Genomic DNA, 19,007 nt, shown 5'->3' with positions numbered 1-19,007 from the left:
CAAGCCATGAAAAGACACAGGAATCTTAAGTGTATATTACTGAGTGAAAGAAGCCAATCTGCGAAGGCTGCATATGATTATAAATATGATTCCAACTACATGACATTCTGGAAAAGGCAAAACTATGGAAAGAGTTTAAAGTTTAGTGGTTGCCAGGAGTTGGGTAGTGAGTAGGAAAGGATAGGCAGAGCACAGATGATGTTTAGGGTAGTAAAATGAATCTACATGATACTATAATAGCAGATATATGTCATTAGACATTTGCCAAAGCCCAACAAGTAATAAATTTAAATAAAATTAAACTTTAGCACTTACAATCAGCTTGATAAAATGGGATTCCATGTACTCTCTGGTCAAAAATAATTAATATGGCCTAATGTAAATGAAAACAGGGCCTTTAAGGATTGAAATTTCTTATACAAGACCTATTTGGAAAAGGAGGAAAAGCACTCATTTCACTTCTCAGAATATACAATATTGGGTTCTTGAATAAGGCATTCAATAAAAATTTCACCTCCCTTACCAGCTTCATGTTCAGACCTCATAAATGCCATGCTGGCTTAAATAAGTTCAATTTAATTAAATAAAATATGGCATATTTCAATTGTCAGTCAAATACCAAAGGTGAATTATAGTAAAGAGTTTGACTCTATTCTTTTATTTCTGATTATTGACAGCTTTCAAGTCCTACTTCTTCCCCCTCACACACATTCTTTCTCCTATTATCCCATTTCTGGGCAAGCCCAGGTGATCCCTCCTGCAAAGCTTAAACCAGCAAGCTGCAGCACTTTTCAGGAGCCCTCACATGAGCCCCACTCCCTAACCACAATAGAACTCAAAGCTAGTTACACCCCCCTTGTTCGCTAAAGCCATTTTCAGGCCTGCTTGAGAGCTTGCTCTGCTCACCTCAGAAAGATGATGTAACAAATCTCTTCATACCCCTTTGACACATTTGTGGCATTATCAGTCTCAACATTAAATCAAATTATGAGTAAGGAGTTGAGCCCATTTCCTATGGGGTGACCATAACACGCACCAAGCCAATATTCTTAAAATCAGCAAAGAGAAAGAATCAAACATGTTGCCTTCTCCATATCAATTGTATTCCAGAATATCAAAATGCAGAAGAAATAAAAGGATGAGAAACATCAGATTGCAACTCTAATGGAATACTGGGTTTAGACAACAATCATCTGTGAAAACCATTAGATAAAAGGTTGATGGGAAACTTTGTAATAGAAGATTAGGCAGAAACCATCTGAACTGAACTGATAACCTTAATAGCCCTGAAAAAGAGACAACCAGCTATTATATGTATCCTGATGAAAGCAATAGGAAGTACACAGAACAATCTGTTCAGTATTCTTACTAAAATTATAATAAGAACCTAATCAAGCTTTTAGATTTAATTATTGGCTAATAGAAAATGTGGTAGGTAAAAGAACTTGTTAAATTTTACCATGAGACTGAAATTAGTGAAATACAGTATATAAAAATCCCATCAGAAAAATCAATGGGTTTCTTCCCAAAAGATGGCATTAAAAATAAGAAAGGGAACTACTATAGATAAGATATACTAACCTATTGCAATGTGTGGACTTTGTTTGGTCCTGATTCAAGGAAATCAACTGTACACTGTTTTGAGTTAATCAAGGAAATTTGTGCACAGACGAGACATTAGATGATATTGAGAAATACTTATTAAATATGTTAGATGTGATAATGGTATGATGACTGTTTTTTTTAAAAGGGCTTGTCTGTTATAATACAGACTGTAAAAAAGGAATGTAATGTGAAGAAGGAGGAGAATGTTAGGGACACCTGTTATTGAAAATTATTAATGTCCTACCTGAGACCTAATAAGTGGCTAGGAAGGGAAAGGAAGGGTACTCCACATGAATCAAGTAGCACATGGGAAGCTGTGCATATTGGAAAGACCATAACTAAAGTAACTAAAAGACAAGTAACTAAAAGACACCATATGATTGTGTTGCAGAGTTTGAAAGGAAAGAGGTAAGTGGGACCACTGAAAGGTAATTGGAAGCTATGTCATGAAGGGCCTTGAATATTATGATTAGGAACGATAAGAAACCATGGAGGATCTTAAGCAAGAGGATGACATAATGATGTCTTTGCTTTAGCAATGTCACTTTGACTGTGTTATGTGGACTAGGTAGGTAGTGTAAGATTTAAGGCAAGGGGACAATGGGTTAGAAGGCTTTTCACTAGTACATACGTGTAGAAGGTGACAGTACAGTTGATGAGAAAAACTTTAACAACATGAAGTAGAAGGAATTGGCAAGACTTAGTGATTGTACGTGAGAGGCATGAGGTTAAGGAAACAATATTGGCAAGGATGATCCTAGGTTTCTAGTTTGTGGAAATAAAGAGTGGCATTTTCTTTAAACTGAGATAGGGAACACAGAATAAAGAGCTGATTTTGGAACAAAGATCATTTGCAGCCTCACTGAATTTGAAATGTCTTCAACACATAGAAGTGGAGTTGGACATTTGAGTTGGAAACTCAGAGATACATCTTTGACAATCATCAACACATACAATGTGCTTAAAACCATAGGAGTTCATGAGAAGGCCTGGAATAGTGTGCTTGAAAAGAAGACAGCTGGTAAACAAACCTTAAGAATATTATATAACTAAGAACTAAGGGGGGCAAACTAATTTTTAATCATCTGGTTCCAAAGTCTGGTGCTTACAGATGGCTACTATTTTGTTAAGCTAATCAAGAGAGGATGTTATGTCTTATCTATTTGTGTTTAATTATTATTTTTAATTTATTATGAAATATGCAAAAGATTGCATGATTCTTGGATTTTTTTATCCATTTTTTTGTCAAGTATATTTTGCCATTATAAACCATGCCACTATGAACATTCTTCCGCATGTCTCCTTGGACACATACACAATATTTTCCTTATCTAGAAGTTGGGTACAGATGCAAGAGTTTCCTTAGGGTATGTATCTATATGCAGAATTCGTAGTTGAAGATGTATTGGCCAGTGTTCAACTATAGGAAACAGAATAACTCCAATTATTTTAAGGAGAGAAGTAAGTGATAGAGCATTAAGTGTTGCAAAATCATTGAAGTGACTGAAAGAGTGGGCTCCAGCTCTCTAGGAATAACTCAGAACCATGTCACCAAATGAGCCCATCTAAAGAATTTCACCAGGAAAATAGGAAGTCAGTAGGCCACTACCGGAACCATTAAATTGAAAAACAAACCACTATCACTGGGATCCCAGGATCAGGAAATTGTAGCCTCTCAACTACAATTATCTCTTAACTCTCATGAAACTAGTGACTTGACATTCACTGCTGCAACAAAACAAACACAAAAACAAACAAAAACAGAACCACTGTTTGCATGACTTTGCCTGACAACCAAAACGATACTTGAGGAATTGCCTCCGTATCACTTCTACTCTCTAAATATTGCTCACCTATATCCATTGACAAAATCGAATGTGAAAGTCTAACTTCATGGGAATCTGAGAAATGTTGATTTTAGCTCTCAAACTTTAACAGAACAGAATGGCACAGTACACCAACGTGGGAATGAATGTTGTGACACCTTCATTATATCCACCACACAGCATCTGTGCCTCTTAAACATGACCACACATTGTGAAATAGATCTCTGTCTTAGTCAATGTGAGCTATCGTAACAAAATACAAGAGATTGGGTGATTTAAACAACACAACTTATTTCTCACAGTTCTGGAGGCTGGCAAGTCAAAGGTGAAGGTGCCAGCCTATTCGGTTCTTGATGAGAGTTCTCTTCCTGTCTTGCAGATGGCCACCTTCTTGCTGTGACCTCATACGGGCAGAGCCCTTGTATCTCTTCCTATTCTTACAAGGACTCTAATCCCATGGTGTGGGGGTGGGGAGGGCATTCTCAGCGTCTCATGTAAGCCTAATTACTTCCCAAAGGGCCCACCTCCAAATGCCATTGCATTGGGGGTTAGACCTGCAACACATGAGTTTGGAGGAAAACATTCAGTCCATAACAACCTCCGGTGCGGTTTATCAATAAGTATTCCCAGCCCATCAGTAAGTATACGCTGCTCCTTTTGCTCAACATGCTCTCCAACTCTTGGTGTCTTCAAGGTTATTTTTGTTTTTATCCATCTAATGGGTGCAAAATTTATCTTATTCTGGTTTTAATTTGCATTTTTGATTATTTGTTAGGCTGAACATCTTTTCATATGTTTGTTGGACATTTTAATTTCTTCTTAAGTTTAGATATCTTGTCATGTTTTTCTATTGAGTTGTTAATCTTTATTATAATGACTTCTGGCAGTCTTTGTAAATTCTGCTTCCTAGTTCTCTTCTGATTATATGCATTAAAATTATCTTCTAGTATATGGCTTATGCTTTTACTTTTCTGTTGTTATTATGCCATCTATTCATGATATACCTTTAAAACTTTAACTTATATGTAATAAAATTTAATTTTTTCTTTATAGTGTATTCTTTTGGGATCCTATTTATTATATTCTGCTTCTAGATTTATTAGACGATATTTTCTATCAGGGAAGTTCTTCATAACTTCTAAAAGATCTAAAGATTTAAATTGTACAGTTATTAATCTTCTCATATTAACTTTTGGGCATGATGGGAGGTATGAATTCAATATATATTTTATTCCTTATGAGTGAATCATTGCTTGAGCACCATTTTTTAAAAATATATCAACCTTTCCCTACTGATAGGAAATGCCTCCTTTTTATATGTCAAGTTTCTGAGTCTGATTCTGAGACCTCTATTTCATCCATTTGTCTATTCCAGCACCACACATTAATGTTTTAATAGCTCAATAACTTTTTACCTTAAAGTCAACTTTGTCTGAGTTTAACATACCATCCTCATTTTGCTTAGTATTTGTCTGTTGTACATTTTTTATTGTTTCACTTCCAATTTTTCTGTGTCTGTTTAAATATGCTTTTTTTAAAAAAAATAACATAAACTGGGTATTTTTCAAATTCAAGTTTGACCATTTCTTTTTTAACTGGCAGGTTAATCTAGTCACATGTATTGTGCTTACAGATATATTTCTGGATATATGAGTCATTTTGTTCTATTAGCCTTATTTCTATACTTTGGTATTTGTCATTTCCTGCCTTCTTCTGGATTCATCCATTTTATTTTTATTATAATTATTATTATTCCATTTCTCCTCCCTTATGGTTTGAGAGTTAATCCCTCTACTTTTATTATTTTAGTGTTTAAAATCTCCTTTAAGCAGTTTGACATGTGTAACCAATGCATAAAATGGGACTCTTTCTCTCTTTTGAGTTTCAGCTTAAAAAAAAACCCCAAGAACACATCCAATAGATGCAAGTTTCAATAATAAATTCTGTACATTTCTCAGTGCTCATCAAAATAAGAGTATTCTTAATCCCCTTTATCTATTTTACCCATACCACCATCTACCTCCCCACTGGCAACTATCAGTCCATTCTCTGTAGTTAAGAATCTGGTTTTTTTCAAACTGAGGGCCTCAGAAGGGAGGGGGGTGGGAGGAATGGGATAGACCGGTGATGGGTAGTAAGGAGGGAAACATATTGCATGGTGCGCTGGGTGTTATACACAACTAATGAATCATCGAGCCTTACATCAGAAACCGGGGATGTACTGTATGGTGACTAACATAATATAATAAAAAATCATTAAAAAAAAAAAAAGAATCTGGTTTTTTTGCTTGTCTCTTTTTTCTTTTGTTCATTCGTTTTGTTTCTTAAAACCCACATTTAAGTGTAATCATGTTGTATTTGTTTTTCTTCAACTATTTCACTCAATATCGTGTCTTCTAGGCCCATCCACGTTTTTGTAAAGGGCAAGATTCATTCTTTTTCATGGCTGAGTAATATCCCATATATACCACATCTTCTTTAGCCATCCATCTATCGATGGACACTTGGGTTCCTTCCATATCTTGGTTATTGTAACTAATGCTGCAATAAACATAAGGATGCATACATCTTTTTCAATTAGTGTTTTCATTTTTGGGGGGAGGAGGGTAAATACCCAGTAGTGGAATTACTGGATCATATCGTAATTCTATTTTTAATTTTTTGAGGAGCCACCATACTGTTTTCCACAGTGGTCGCACCATTTTGCATTCCCAACAACAGTGCACAAATGCAATACATGCAAGTACCTCCATATTTAAAATCAAATATGTTAGATCATTTATGAAGAATTTGCAAACCTGTCCTGCTATCTCTATAGGCTACTTTCAAGCTGTATGAGAGAAGGCTGGGGATTCAATAGTGGTAGATTAGAATTAGAAAATTCATCGGAATATGTTGTCTTTGCAGTGCTGTTCCCTTTCCCTTTGTCCCATCTCCACCAAGCCAAGTGAGATGGAACTAGGGGCTGCTTACAGAAATACTTGGAAAACTAACTTGTTCTACTCGGAGTTTGCGGATCACGAAGCTTCTGGAAACTGACTCCCTCTTTGAGAAATCTGAAGGTAGGTGTCACATGGAGTCACCCTGATACCAGGGTACATAGGCTGGGCTATGGTGCAACAAGCTGTCACTTGGCCTAATGGATCTGTGGAGAGCCAGACTTGCATGGTTTTTAAGCAAATCCTTCTTAGCCATGAGGCCCAAGAGGGGAAAGTAACCCAACAGAGAAAAGTTTTTATGTAGGATGAACTACCAGAAGGCAGAGCCTGAAGAGAGATACAACACCTCTCTGGTGGTGGAGGGTGCATTTCCCATGTCAAGGCATGAGGAAAAGGAGTTCTGCCATAAGGAAGAGTCTCTGAAAACCCACAAAACAAACACATGAGAGATAGGGCCAATATTTATGTGCCTGCTAAACATATACTAAACATTGGAACCTAAAAAACACTGGAACTCAAACCTGAAATGTAATATTAAATGTTTATTACGCTGAAGAGCAGCAACTCACTCTAGTCAACATGAAAAATGTGGAACAGCCATTGGAATCTAATACTGCAATTATTTCTTACTTTTTTCCTCTGTCCTTGTCACTTCTTAGGCAGGTACCTCATAAGCTACAAACATCAAATATTTTACAGATGATAAACAGGAAGTTGTCTGTTTTAATAAGCCTTTAAACAGCCAATTTACCCTATTACAATAAAGATGTTGTAGGGAAAGATTATTATAGCTGATGGCCAAGAGTCTTTTTTTTTAATGTTTTTTTATTATATTATGTTAGTCACCATACAGTACATCCCCGAAGAGTCTAATTATTTATGTGATTGTGGATTGAGAGATGTTTGAATAAAATAAATGTATAACTACAGAGATGCTCTTTTTAAAAAAAATTTAAATAGATTTTTTTTAAAGCCCTCAATTTCCTCTATATTTCTTAAATCGTTAATGGAGTCTTTGATTTCCAACATGAAGAACATCCGAAGAGCTCAGAACACATGATTCTCTCTAGCACTACAAACTTTCACAAAGTAAACATGTACCCCTGCATCATTAGACTGACTCAGTGATGGAGGAAGGATAATGCAATTTGTGTGGCCATCACTTAGCAGCTGCCATTACCAGCCAGTCACCATCATTGCCAATGCTCTGTTTCTTCTTTTAGGCTCTTTTCTGAAATCTGAAACTCAATTGACATTTGCTAAAGTGTAAAGCTTCCAATAAGCCTTGGCTCATTTTGGTGTGAAACTAAACTCTTCTAACTGTGTGTGGATCTAGGCTAGATTCCAGCTTCTTATAGTCCCTATCTCTATCCATCCTCAAGAATCCTCCTCACTACCACTGTCTCCTTATGGGGAAATCCCTTTGGCTTGACTTATTCCTTCTTGCCTAATGTACAAAAGCCAGGTGGCCTTCTTCCCAGACTTAATTCATTTGCCAACTCTTTCTGTCAACTTCTAAGGAGGACAAAATAGGGGAATCCTTTCCTCTTGTAATTTTGGAAATGTTGTAGTATTTTGCTTTAAAGAATATCAAAGTGAAAATATCTGGGATCTCTAAATTTTCTGTCAATCTTCTGGTTATCTCTATAATTAGTTGAAGTCAAGTGCTACAATAGCAGTATATCCTCTGACAAAACTTTAAAAAACTAACAATGTGGGGCACCTGTGTGGCTCAGTCGTTAAGCGTCTGCCTTCAGCTCAGGTCATGATCCCAGGGTCCTGGGATCGAGCCCCACATCAGGCTCCCTGCTCAGCGGGAGGCCTGCTTCTCCCTCTCCCACTGCCCCTGCTTGTGTTCCCTCTCTCGCTGTGTCTTTCTCTGTCAAATAAATAAAATATTTAAAAAAAAAAAACTAACAATGTAGCTTGTCTTTGAGATTTCACATATGTGTAAGATATAACAATAAAGTTGAAAAGAGTGAGCCCCACCCAAGTATAAACTAAAAAAACAATTTAACTATTTTTTCCTAACTTGGGTGATTTGTAATAAGAGTGAAGATTTATTTGAATTTTAAAATAGTAGGAAAATCATTTCTTTAAGTTCCTAGCACACAGGAACAGGATTAAAACAAAATAGACACAAAAGGTCATCATTGATTATAAGACTGTGATTGTCTGGGGACTCTTTCACACAGATATGTTAAATAAAAGATTTTTTAATTAAAGAAATTTAAACAGAAGCATTAAATACCAATATAGTGAGGTTCTTCTCCCAGAAATTTGCTGTAAAAATTGATTTCCGTCCACAAAGCAAAGGTTCAGACAAAATCTGTTTCTCTACTTCCAAGGAAAAAAAAAGTTTGCCTAAAATGTTTCTGTAATTCTCAGGGTGCCAGGGTGGCTCAGACCATTGAGGTTGCAACTGTTGGTTTAACTCGGGTCATGATCTCATGGGTCATAGGATCGAGCCCTCCTGTAGAGCTCCACACTCAGTGGGAGTCTGCTTGAAGATTCTCTCCCTCTGTCCCTCCTCCCGCTCTCTCTCCCTCAAATAAATAAATAAATCTTTTAAAATAAATCTTTTAAAAAATAAAGTGTTTCTGTAATTCCCCAACTGAACTAATTTCTGCTCCACTCTATATCACTTACTTGGCTGTGTCTGAATCACATTTCTTCCTTTTCATTTTCCAGATCCTTTAAGGTCAACTGATATCTTACGCGAGGAGAGGTCATGATGCAGTTACAAATAATTTCTTATTCTGGTATAAGATCAGGATTGGCACAGTTCTCTTCCATGTGGTAACTTCAGAGGTCTAAGTTGCTTCCATCTTATAGCCATGTAATCCAGAACATGCAGGCTCTAAGGTCCCCAAAGCAGGAAAACATAGGGATGAGGTGGCTCACTGGCTCTTCTTCATCCTGTGAGGGGTACACTCACCTCTCATTGGCTAGAGTCATACATGCAAGGGAGGCTGCGAAGGATAGAGGAGTACATGGCTAGCAGTTGAGAGCTAATCATTTCCAAGAGAAGACTGAACTTCTGGAGATATGTTCATGCTTTCTCTCTTTACCTGAGATTTCCTAATGTACAGTTTTACTCACCATGAAAGAGCAGTGTGTGTGTGTGTGTGTGTGTGTGTGTGTGTGTGTGATTTTATTCCAGTCTTAGCATCTCTTGCTCTTAGAGTATACTGAATTCCTCAGTAACTTGGTAACACAGTTTCTAGTAAAGTTTACTCTTTTCAGATAATTTGAGTCAGGCTAAAGACAGGGTAGGGGTGAGTAGCTTGTCGATAGAAGCCTGGCTGCCTCTTTTTTCATGGACAAAGAAAATGAAGTGTGGGGCTCAGGCATGGAGGGGTTCTTTTAATTTATCTAAAGAGTTTGTCATGTAAGCCTAGTTCTATGGATACAAGAGAGTTAAAAAAGACAAAGTCCTGATGTATCCATTTAGAATGCACCACTGTAAATCTCCTGCATGTTATTACTTGCCAACATATATTTTTCATGTTTTAATAAATCACAAGACAGCATTCACAGTCTGACTCACTTGGAAAAAGTAGAAAATAGTTATCATGCTCTTTCAGAGAATGAATTCTCATCAACCAGCCTAGCGACCAGCTTAGGCAAAAATGAATATGAAATTGCCAATACGGTATAGGAGGAAATGTGCGCTGCTATATTAAAAACATCTTCATTTCATGTGGGCAGCACACAGAACCACCAATGGATGATATCCAGCCTGACTTAAAATGGGTGCCAGCCCAGAACGGAGAGAATGTGGTGAGAAAAAGAAAAACAATAGCAGGGGGCGCCAGGGTGGCCCAGTTAAACATCAGACTCTTGATCTCAGCTCAAGTTTTGATCTCGGAATCGTACGTTTGAGCAAAAAAAAAAAAGACATAAGCTTTGGAGTTCCTGGATGGCTCAGTCAGTTAAATGTCCAGCTCTTGATTTCAGCTCAGGTCATGATCTCAGGGTCAGGGATTGAGCCTCGTGCCAGGCTCCACGCTCAGCACAGAGTCTGCTTGTCCCTTTCCCTCTGCTCCCCACCCCAAATAAATAAATAAAATCTTTTTAAAAAATTTAAAAAACAACAGCAGTACAACTCAATGACTATACTGTGAGACCATGATGTTCCCCCAGTGCATTAGGTCAGATGGCTCACCTATGCAGATCACCATCCTTGCAGACATCGCTTCACATCTAAAAGATAAGCACACTGATGAAGAAAACCATAGTAAGGCCCTCCTGCTACATATGTAGAAGAATGCATGTAATCCACTGGGCCCCAGGGGTCTTATTAAGTCACAACCCTGAAAAATGTTTCAAAATATACTATGGCATCTAGCTAGTTAGTTTAGTTTGGTTAAACATTGGAATTCCCAATGCCATCCATCCATACACACATCCACAGACACACAGCAACACAATCACACACGCAGATAAAAGATTATACATTTAAACGAGTGGTTCTCAACTGGGGGTGATTTTCTCCCCCAGGGGACATTTGGCAATTTCTGGAAAAATATTTGTTTTTCAAAACTGTATGGATGCTCCTGGAACCTAGTGAGTAGAGGCCGGGAGTGCTGCTGAGCCTCGTACAATGCACAGAACAACCTCCCACAACAAATAATTATCCAATTCAAAATTCCAGTAGTGCTACTGTTGAGAAATCCTAATCTATATGTTAATAATAATGTCTCTGAGTAATAAAATTAATCCTGTTGCTTCTTCCTTGTGCTTTTCTGTATTCTGGATTATTTATAGAAACTAGGTGCTTGTTTTGGTTTGATTAATCAGGGTAAAGGCAATTCCATTTGGAAAAAAAACATTTTAACCTATTTGAATCCATTTAAATCAGATTTAAAAGATGTTTTACTCAGAAAACCTTGGGGACAGTTAGACAGATAGATGATAGGTTTCTCTTATGTGATCTTACAGTTCCAATAAATTTGTACTGCTCTCCACTGTAATAGTTATTCCCCAACTTCTCAGAATCGCCTTGTTGTAATTCTAAAACCAAATTTTCTATTTTCCCAACACCATTTATCGAAGACTGCCTTTTCCCTATTGTACATTCTTGCCTCCTTTGCTATAGATTAATTGACTCTGTACGTATGGGTTTATTTCTGAGCTTTATCCTATTCCATTGATCTATGTGTCTGTTTTTGTGCTGGTACCATATTGTTTTGATTGTTATGGCTTTGCAGTAGATATCAGTGTCTGGGATTGTGATACTTCCAGCTTAGTTCTTCTTTCTCAAGATTGCTTCGGCTATATGATGATACACTTATCATAGTGAGCATTGAGTAACGTATAGAGTTGTCAAATCATTGCAGTGTAAACCTGAAACTAATGGAATAGTCTATGTCAATTATGCTTTAATAATAAATTTTTAAAACACTGAATTTCCTATTTATCATTCTTACAGTAGGCCCACAATGTGGGAAGTATTCAAGCCCCAGATGGTAACCATCCTGGTCAGAAATTGGGAAAGACAATTCTTCATTATCCTGAACTATCCCGAATATCATCTCTGTTCCTCACTTACTAAATGCTGGTAAGGCCCCTTCCTTTCAGTCATATTAACAATGAAAAATACTCAAATACATTTTCAAATAACTCTGGCTGAGAACCACTTGACTAGGTGGTTTCTGATGGTTTATTCCAACCTTTGATTCTTTGATCTGCCACAAATCAAATGAAAAAAACAAAAACAAGCAAACAAAAAACTTTTTCTGATTCCTCCATTTCAATAAGACATGTTCCTTAAATAGAACCATCAATATTCCCAGACACCTCTGTTGAAAAATGTCATTTTATAGATATACTTGGGTTTTTATCAATTAAACCAAACTAAATTGAAGAGACAAAACAATAGATCATAACTAAAGTTCTAAGTGCAGCCAGTAGAACTGAATGTTTGTTAATAAATGTTGACACACTGTGATTAGTAAGAGCATTTTCATAAATTTGACATTTCTCTCTACTGCTATTATCTTGAATTTCTGCCTGATTGCTTCTAATTTCCAAGTCCTAAAGTAATTGCTATAAATAGCCAAAATTTCCTAATCTCCATGACATATTTTCCTACATTTGGTCAGGTGCATTATTATTATTATTGTCTAAAGAGTTACTTTTAGCAATACTGATACAAGGTATCATAACTACATTTTTGCACTATTCTGAGTAAAATACTGCATCTAAAAAATTCCATATTTTAAGAATTCAAATTTTATAAAAGAGTAAAATAAAATTTTATTCCATGAGGAGGATATATTTTTCTTAGACAAATTGTAATCACATAGATTATTAGTGATCTTGAATTTATTTTATTAAGGTACAATAAAATCTTTTCAAAGCTCACCTTGTTGGTTGCCATGGAAGGAAGCAGTGAATGGCAAAAAAAATTTAAGCACCTAAATTGGGTTACTAGAAGTATATTGGGCTGAGATGGAGAGGAGACTATCTTAAGTTAGAGTTACAAGCAGAAGAGAAAGAAAAGGAACAGAAATGGTTTTTAAAAAGGTGAACTGCAAGCAACTAAGTGTCTACTTAACCCACTAGACTAATAGGAAGTTCATTTGATTTTAATTCAGAAAGACTTGGGATGTTTTGATTGGCACATAATTTAAATTCTTTTGAATATATAACATATATGACAGGTAAAATTTAAGGGAAAAAATACCTGATTCTTAGATTTAGAAACACTTTTACTGAAGACTACATGATAGTCTTTTTTAACCGTTTATTATGGGAAATTTCAAATAGATACAATAGTAAAGAGTATGTATGATGAACCCACATGTGTGTGTTATCCAGTGTCAACGATTGTCATCACAAAGCCAATCTTAGTCTTTGAATATGTTTTAATTTTGAGTAATGCCTATCTGACTGGATGAATTTAAGAATAGTTTCCCCAGAAAGCCTGAACATAGCCTGGATAATCTCTGGATTTCCATCTTCAGTCTCTAAAGATTAACTTCAGAAAGATTAAGATCCCAGATAAAACATCAAATTGCACACACCCATCTACTCTTTATTCCTTCAAAAATTCCACCAAAACAGCAGTAACTAGATTTTGCCCCCCAACATTTTCTCAGTAACTAGGAGCATGGAGAGAGGACAATAGCCATAAAGTTTAGAATCTAGAAACAGATGGAACGGTAGTATATAACTGAATTCTAAATGGGAACAGGGCAAAGCTGAAAGCCCATTCCATTTATATCTCTGAATCTCTGAAGAGTTTAGGAATGGAAAGCTGCAAATCCCAGAATGCTAACAGTCATCGTTCATCTCCACACACACGAATAGAAGATCATTCTTTGCAGAATCTGACCAACCTAAGGTAAAAGCCTTAAAGATGGAGATATCACGGTCTTCACAACTAAACCATCCAGCCAGATAATCCCACAGCAAAGCTCATAAATGGGGACTCCCTTCCTAGTCTCAAAGTTCCCAATCAGAGTTTTGAGTACCCCACTTCTGAATATGAGACAACTAGGTGTGGCAGACACCTGAGGAAAATGTCTCACATGAGAAATTGAGATCAAAATAATCAAACAGGAAAAGCAACTTGAAAGAAAAATGTACTACAGAGTGGAGAGAACTTTAAAAATAAAAAAAGAGAAACCTCTATCATCAGTAACCTCAGAGAGACAAAAGAAGGTGTTACAACCATGAAATAAGAGTAGAATATCATTTTTAAAAAGGTACTGAGAGCAAAAAGAGAGGCCTTTGAAATGAAAAAAATATATATATGATAGATGATATGCAAAACTCAATAGCTAACACTGAGTATATATGCCACAAATGGAAGTAAAGAAGGAAGGAAGGGGGACGCCTCGGTGGCTCAGTTGGTTAAGCATCCGACTCTTGATTTCGACTCAGGTCATGATCTCAGGGTCATGAGATTGAGCCCCACATTGGGCCCCGTGCTGGGCGTGGAGCCTGCTTAAGATTCTCTCTCTCCCTCTCCCTGCCCCAACTCTGTGCTCCCTTGATCTCTCTCTCTCAAATAAATAAATGGAGGGAGGAAGGGGAAGGAAGGAAGGAAGAAGGGAAGGAAGGAGGGAAGGAAGGAAGGAAGGAAGGAAGGAAGGAAGGAAGGAAGGAAGGAAGGGAGGAAGGAGAAAATAGGAAACAGGAAGAAAAAAGGTAAGAAAAATAAGATCAATCTAGATAATCCAAACTTCTAATGATAGAAGAAAAGAACAGAGAACAGAGAGAAAAATCATCCAGGAAATAATATAAGAAAACTTTTCAGAAATGATTGAGAAGCCCATCAAGTGCCAGCAAAATGGTAAAAATATAGCCATACTACAGAACATCACCATGAAATTTCTAAACTAAACATCAAGGACTAAGATAAAATCCTAGAAGCTTCCAGAGAGGGGGTGGAAAGAGAAAGAGCTCTTATACAAAGGGACAGGAATCCAAGTAGCTTTGGATTCTCAACAGCAGTTTTCCTCAGTAGGTTGGGGGTGGGGTGAAGGAGAGGGATAGAGATGCGTGTGTGTGTGTGTGTGTGTGCGTGTGATGGAAGCAAGGGAAAACAGAACTAAACACTTGCTTTCCATAGGAGGGAGTCAGTATATAATGTCTAAAACTAAAAAATCAACAAGTAACAATATAAGCATGTCATTTAGAAATATGACGTAAGTGGGTGATAGAATTAGAGAGAGACAGACATTTACAAGATGTGAAAATGATTTCTCTGAAAAGGGAAAAATGGACAAGAGAAAAAAGAGGGAGGCTAATGCTTTCCATATCAAATCTTATTTACTGAATTAGTTTATTTGAGTCTTAGAATGATTTAATTAGATTAACACTTAAAACACTTATAATTTTGCTTACGATTTTAAAACTGCAACATTGATTAAAAAAAGAGAGAGAAAGCCTTGTTCGATGCCTTTGTGTTACTCATAAATTGATATTTGTGTTAATGTCATTTGGTGCGCCTCCTCATGTAATCCAGCCCCCCATTTTCTAACACCGCTGAGCAGCCTGCAGTTCTCTGTGTATGTGAGAAAGCTGCTACAAGGCTGATTTGAGAATGAGCTTTGACAAAAGTTATGAATGTGAAACCAAAAACAACTGACCCACATAGTGTTTAATATATCCACTGGGCACACAACATTTAATTAGCTGAAATGTGTTGACAAAGTAAGACCTTCCTGTTGGCTCAACAATTTCACATCAAAAGAAGATTCTACAAAACACTGACTGAGATAGTAAACTGCTGGATTGCTTACAACCAGGTTCTACCTACATGTGCTCTGTCTTGGGAGGAGCTTAAAGAGCAATATGAGCTCTAAAAACCACCGGCAGGCATTCATGAGATGATGATTTTCAGCCACTAGAGACTTACCATGAAAGGACAAGACCCAGCTGGCTGCAGCCCTACTCAGAGTTATGTACTGATGAGAAGCAGATCTCTGAACCCTTTGTGGCTAAATTCTTAATTTCCCCTACCTCATTTTTTTAAATTACTGACATATTACTGATGGCTCTAACCACCGCCATCTGCACCAGCACCCATGCTCTCATTCCTTCTTACTTCCACCATCCCCAGAAAATACAAAAATACAGACATTTAAAAGAAAAGAAAAGAAAAAATATATAGACATTCAGAGATCAGTAAACTGTGATGTAAGTCAGAGGGAAAAAATGTAGCAATGTGAAGCATAGCTGTTTGTACTCCTTGAATTCCCTATTTTGGAATATGTCTGACAAGATGTGAGAACAGTGTGTTCTTTTAAGTAGATTAATATTTAATATGTATAGAGGGCTCATACTAAATCATAAATATGCACGCAGAAACTTCCTTCCAGACAGTTCAAAAGAAATGCAAAGATGTCTAACTAAATGAGTTAAAAATCAGGGCACAAAAGTAACAGGAGAATACCCGTACTTTGGATTTCTGTGGCCAGACATTCCAAACACTAATGTTATACTGGAATTAATCATCATCCTAAATTGTATCTTTACACTAATATTTAAGTTAAAACAATGAGAATCACTTCAAATGGTTAATTCTATAATTAGTGTAGTTCTCTTATTGCTGGTTTAATTTATTTCCTTTGGTCTTTAAGGGTATAGCAAGCTCTGAGCAACCAACAGGAGGAAAAGTGAAATAAAGTTTCAAAATGCACCCCTTCTAATTCTTTTGAGGCTTGTTTTTTAAAAGTAAGTTACTTACATCCATCTAAGTAAGACTCTTTATACCACCATTTTTCTGTGAGGTAAAGGTCACATCTGTGGTTTAGTATATATTTCTAATTTTCTCATCATTTAAAAACTGTAACAGGGTGATAACTGGTGATACCAAATTGTCTGACACCGGGTAGGAAGAGTTCTGGGTCCTTTTACTCCTTATAAGTCCAGATAAAATAGGAATCGTCAAATAATCCATATAGGCTCCAAATGATTACAGGTTCATTTGACACATGCTCACAAACGATTCTTTTCATGATTTATTCTAGAGTCCTGTCCAGAGGCAGTAGGGGAAAATGTAGTTGATCAATACCTTTACACTTATTGAAAATACAGATTGTATCTATTTTTACATATTTTTCATGATTCTTCTAAGATTTCTGACAGAGGTTCAGCAATATCATCTTCAAGTTTCCTGTTTCCTGCAAAATACTTTGCCTGGATTTAGACTGCTGAGGCCCTCAGAGACTGCATAGAGGACATTTCAGAGGTGCAAGGAAGCCCGGCCATTATGCACAACTCTTGTCCATCATCAGTTGAAGGCTTTCCCCAAAGAGATCAACTCAAATATGTCTGGAATGCCCTTCCAGACTGAAAAGTCTCTACCTCTCCAAGGAATTTGGGTTTCAACCCCTTTCACTGATATTTGTTTTACACTTTTTATTAAAAATAAAGATAACTTTTCTTAGAAGATAATTAGTTATTTCTAATAATTAGTTATTATTAGTTATTAGTTAATATTAGTTATTTCTTTGACATTGGAACTTGTATTTCTCAGATCTTTGTTCTTCTGCCTTTAGTTCCTAAGAGCATTTCAGTTGTCTACAGCAATTTTCCTAAGCCTTGGTTTGTTCTAGATTTTACAGCTCTTTGGTTTATTCATATTCATCCTTACCTGGCTGTCCCTCATTTCTTGTTTGCCATGTTCTTTCCAAATCTGACCCTATCTGAGAACACCCATCTTAGGTTAGGTTCTATCAGAAGACCTTGAGAAAGGTCATGAGTACAAGGTCATCCTAGGAAGCACCCACAGAAGACAGAGTAAACGAGGCAGGGAAAGGATGTAATTCAGTGTAAGATATGTTAAAAAGCAGGATACCACTGTGGGTGGACAACCGAGGCTCTGTTTTGCTGAGGAGCTTGGGAAACTGCATAGAGACTACCTCAGGGGCCAAGGAAGCTGACATACTAGGCACACTCTTGTCAACGATCAGTGAAGGCTTCTACCAAAGAAATTAATTATGAAACACGTCTAGGCTGCCTCTTGCAGGCTGAGAACTCTCTGCTTTCCCAAGAAAAGTCTCAAGCAAAGAGTTGCAAAAGTTTACAGTAGAAAGCTCTTGGGTCACTCCTGTAGGCACAGGAATTCTATGTGTCTGATGGATATGAACAAGGCTACTGACAGCATCTGCTACAACACACCAGGATGGATTCATGTGTCTCTTTAGAAAACAGCCAGGTTTTTTTAAAAGATTTATTTTATTTATTTTAAGGAGAGAGCAAAGGGAGGAGCAGAGGGAGAGGGAGAGAGAATCTTAAGCAGACTCTGTGTTCAGCGTAGAGCTTGCTGGGGCTCGATCTCATGACCCTGAGATCATGACCTGAGCTGAAACCAACAGTCAGCCTGCTTAACCTACTGCACCACCCAGGAGCCCCAGAAAACAGCCATTCTTTATCTCGATGAGATCAGATTCTCTATTATTGTTAGAATGTGTTTTCTGAGACTCTAAATCCTACTAAGACATCCCCTGTTACAGCCTCAGATCGCAGAATCCCAGTATCTTTCCTTCCATTTTTTGGAAGTTGTATCTCTAGTGTCTAGGGTAAAGATTCAAATGATTCAATCGTTCTTTTCTCCCATTACTCTAGCTTGGCAATGCCACCACCTCCTAGCATTAGCTAGTGGGCAAGGGTCTCAGTGTTCTCATCCATGAAATGAGGATACTAGGAGTATTTATTTACTAGGTTGCAAAGATTAAAGAGGTTAATATAAGTAAAATATATATCATAGTTCCTGTAAAATAGTAAACACACTAGTGTTAGGTATTATAATTACTATTATTAATTACTGCTTTCTCTAACAACTTTTAAACTTCTCCTTTTCTCTGGGGCGCCTGGGTGGCTAGGTCAGTGGAGCTTCCAACTCTTGATTTTGGCTCAGGTCATGATCTCAGGGTCCTGGGATCGGGCCTGTGTTGGGCTCTGCACTCAGTGGGCCCTGCTCACTCTGCTTGCTCTGCCCTGCTCTCACACACTCCCTCTCTCTCTTTCTCTCAAATAAATAAAATCTTTAAAAATAATTAATTAATTAAAAAATTAACTTTTACTTTTCTCCTTCTTAGTCAAAATTTTGCCTGAAAAAGTCATTCCCTTTATCTCTAAAACCTTCTAGGACAGGGCTTCTCAACTTGAACACTAT

At 37.0% G+C, this 19,007-nt stretch overlaps 1 long non-coding RNA gene across 1 annotated transcript in view; it reads right to left on the bottom strand.

The window, feature by feature from the left end:
• Nucleotides 1-8,646: 8,646 nt before the first annotated feature.
• LOC130543424 (uncharacterized) overlaps nucleotides 8,647-19,007 on the bottom strand; it is a 31,383-nt gene continuing 21,022 nt past the window's right edge. The window contains exon 4 of the long non-coding RNA XR_008958757.1: nucleotides 8,647-10,576. This is a non-coding gene — a long non-coding RNA (uncharacterized LOC130543424). The remainder of the gene's footprint in view (nucleotides 10,577-19,007) is intronic.

This window comes from Ursus arctos, unplaced genomic scaffold, assembly GCF_023065955.2.
Source record: "Ursus arctos isolate Adak ecotype North America unplaced genomic scaffold, UrsArc2.0 scaffold_12, whole genome shotgun sequence".
NCBI lineage: Eukaryota > Metazoa > Chordata > Mammalia > Carnivora > Ursidae > Ursus > Ursus arctos.
The sequence above is the reverse complement of the archived record's forward strand: the minus strand, read 5'-3'. Positions and strand labels throughout refer to the sequence as shown.